This window comes from Belonocnema kinseyi, chromosome 2 (assembly GCF_010883055.1).
Source record: "Belonocnema kinseyi isolate 2016_QV_RU_SX_M_011 chromosome 2, B_treatae_v1, whole genome shotgun sequence".
NCBI classification, from domain to species: Eukaryota; Metazoa; Arthropoda; class Insecta; order Hymenoptera; family Cynipidae; genus Belonocnema; species Belonocnema kinseyi.
In genome coordinates, this window is record NC_046658.1 from 105132857 (window position 1) to 105136676 (window position 3820).

Below are 3820 nucleotides of genomic sequence, written 5' to 3' on the forward strand. Positions count from 1 at the left end.
CCATCAAGAGCAACAGATTTAAGTACGTAGAGAAACTTTTTCTCTAGAGGTACCGGTCCCATGACTTTCCGGAGACAGAAAACTCCCTTGGCTAGGCTAGTGATCACTGCATGGGCCGCCGAGGCTCTTCCAGAGTACGAGGCGGGAATCGAATCCGCAAGACGACGGAGCGGGTCCAAAGCTTACGCTTTAGCCCCTACGACTATCGTCCCACTGTTTCTTCAGTTTCAAAAATAATAACAGAGTATGGGTAACGCTATTGTATCAACATTAATGATACGAGTATCTCACACTGATTCCGACAGCGTTGATGAATACGTGGTAGCATGTAGAAACGCGGTTGTACCACGTTGTCACGTACGTCTCGACGTTGCACACTTAAAGCATTTATATATTATCTTTCTTAAAGACTAGAGACGTAATATTTTAAAGTTGTGTAAGAAATCTTCAAGTCTTTTTATATAATGTTGTTCAGAATCTGAAACCAGGCAAAATTTGCGCAAAATACTCCCGGTTTTCCTGAGTAAAATTGAAGGACTAATTCTCTCGGAAAAAACTCTATGTGAGCTTGCCAAAAGCAAACCAAAAGCAAGCCTGTTAAACGCAAGTGCTTTTAACAGGCCTCCCTGAGCCAAACGACAAAAAGCTGTTACAGAAACCGTTGATTCCATTCGAAGGAGAGGTTTTAGTTGGAGGTGATGATGTGATTGAAGAGGAAGGTTTTGAGCGGGATCACATTTCAAGCAAGATCAAAAAATGTAACTTTATAAAATAAATTAAGTATTTGGTTTCAAAAAGCAACTGCAGTTAGACCGCTCTCACGGCATGTACTAGATGTGACACAAGTCAATTATTATTTTAAACTTTACTCATAAACTATGCTAGACATACGTATTATTTTTAATTGTTCTGAAACTAATATACATTAGCAATATTAATTACGTTTTCAGTGTAAAAGATACTATAAATAAGTCAAATTATATTTATTTATATTCATAAAGTAGGTAATTCGCCAAACTTTTGATACAAATAAGTTAATGACATATACGCAGAGCTTTTTGCCTGCATTCAAAATGATCCTAAAAATGCTCATTTTTTCAGAAAAAAGGCAACTAAATTAAAATAATTTCTTACCCATTAGACTTGACGATGCTATTAGGAAACATGTAGACTATTTCCGGAGTCAAATCAAATTAATAGAGGCACCAAGTGATAAGAAGATCAACAAAGTAGTTACAAAAAATGTAACGAATGAGAAGAAAGACAAAGGTATTCAGCCACAACCATATCGAAAAGCTTCGGCAGACTATTCTATCGCTCTGGCCAATCACAGGAATCGTAGAAAGTATACCTAAGAACATGATAACCTGATACCTCGGTTTCAGGTCAGCCCTGAAGATGTGAACTGCAATGTTCACGAAACGTCGGCAAACAATTTGTAGTTTTTTACACGAGTGAAACCCGAAATATCTCTTTTTATCAAGTAAAATACTCTTTGAAAGTCGACCTTATTCAAATTATAATTTTCCAACAGGAGCTCATAAGTTAATACAGGCAAACCCATTTATGTGTACTTAATATATAGTAGTTCTAACGTGATACTATAAATTGTTCAATTATTTTTCATCTTGTTATGCTATGGTCTAGAAATGTTCACAAATTCAATATGTCCAAAACTATGCAGTCTGCTATTTTTTTGTTCGCTGATAAATTAAAGCTTTCGTGATTTGAACAAAAAATAAATTCTTTTTGAAAACATGAGCTTTTTTCAAAGGACGTTAATTTTTTTAGCAAATACCCGTTACCCGTTTTAAGTGAATACTTTCTTTATGAATAATACAATTAATTTTTTTTTTCTAATTTATCAGGTGCATTATATGTAAAAAAGCCGTGCATCTTTTTGGATCGTGTTCACAATCTTATAGGGCAAAAAATCGCAAAATGCAGTCGATGAGATTACACGTGAAGAAAATTAGAACGGATTAAATTGAAATGTCGACTAGTTGGATAATGAATTCCTATTTAATGGAAAAATAAAAAAATTCCCATTCTGAGCAATGCAAGCAACAAGAAGCTTTAATTTAATAATCTAGATGGAAAGTTACTGTAATTAAATAACAGTGGTCCATTGCAAAGTTTTTTTCAGATAGGATTATGCACTCAATTGGATACAGATGTATTTGAAGATAGCCGGTGTCTTACTTAAAAAGTTGTTTCGAGATTTGCATTACATAAAAGAAGTTGCAAAATGCACACATTGTGATATAGAAGTAACCAGAAAACTACAAGTAATTTCTATCCCCCATGCGCTTTTCAACGAAGCTATTTTTCAAGAGACGTTCCATAATGAAATAAGAACTTTTTAGCACATTGTGGAGAAGAAGATTATGAAGGGAAATCAGAATACAGAATACAGAATTACTTAAGCAGGTACATTAATAACATAAAACTTTGTTTCTCTTTCCATTCTCCTTTTGACATAGGTAAGGTCTGTTTACTTCTGATATATACTTTATGTTTCGTTTTTCGTGGTACAGCAAATTATTTCTTCCACTCAACATTTCTGTCATTATTGTCCTTCACTTTGCAAGTATAATTTTGACAATTATGCACTTTTATCAGTCGAGCAGACATGAGTCCTAAACTGTGTAAGGTTGCATGTGGCCAAGCAAATTATTTTCTTGTTTCAAAAGATGCCGAGAAACTGCCCCTTGTTACGCTTCAAATGATCTTTGTATATTTCTCGAATATAATTCAAGGAACGTTTATGGATTGGACCCCGATTTTAAAAGTTTCCTCAAGGGTAGGGTTCTGAAGTGCAATTGAATTTTTTCTGACCAAAGGTTGTTAACCATTTTTTTTTAAATATTGCATTTTAATCAATCAAGGCTTATTTTTTTCAGGAGAAAATTTCTTACAACTCTACTGTTTCTAATTTTGAAAGAAATTTTTTTATTTCTTCTTCTATGGCTGTAAATTGTTATGACAATTTTTTAAAATAAAAAATCTTTTAAACAAATAAATATATTTTAAGATTATATACTTCTTTTTAGAATTGGAAACAGTAGAATCGTAGAGAATATTTTCGTAAAAAAGACGTAATTTATTAAAATGCAGTCATTTTTAAAAAATTGATACGAAGCAACGGTTAGGAAAAATTCAGTTGCAAAAAACGTAGTTAAAATTATTGGTTTTTTTCATGCAAATTTCAATATGTTTCATAAGAACTAATGTTGATTATTTGAAATGACATCAGTTATAATATTTTGATTCTTAAAATCATAGGAAAACTATTTTTCCAGATATATAACTTTTAGTACGAAAACTATCTTAAAGGGTTCGTATCCGAACGGAACCCTTAAGAATTTAGAAAAGGTCTGGTTTCGGACCGGGAACTTTAAAAATTGAAAGGTTCCTCTTAAGGCGCTTACTCAGGCTTGAAAATTAGCCCATGCATTACTCTGACAAGTTTTTCTCCTACAATTCTGAACTGTCTGATTTCATATTTCAACTACAGACTATAAATTCCTAAATATAGAATCTTCCAGATTCTTCATCTTTAGGCTTAAAAAAATGAACTAAATGAAACGCCAATCAGATCATTTCTTTGGAAGAAGTGTTAACAGACAACTGTAATAAACAAAAACCGAAGTGAAAACCATTACTTCTCAATCAATAAATCCAAAAAGGTTGAATTTTTATGCAATGGACGATAGACAATTTTAAAAAAACCAATATGTTCCATTTTAGATGAAATTTTCATAATTATAATAATCATAATGAAAAATGTAAAATAATAACCTTATCTGCAAAGGAATCT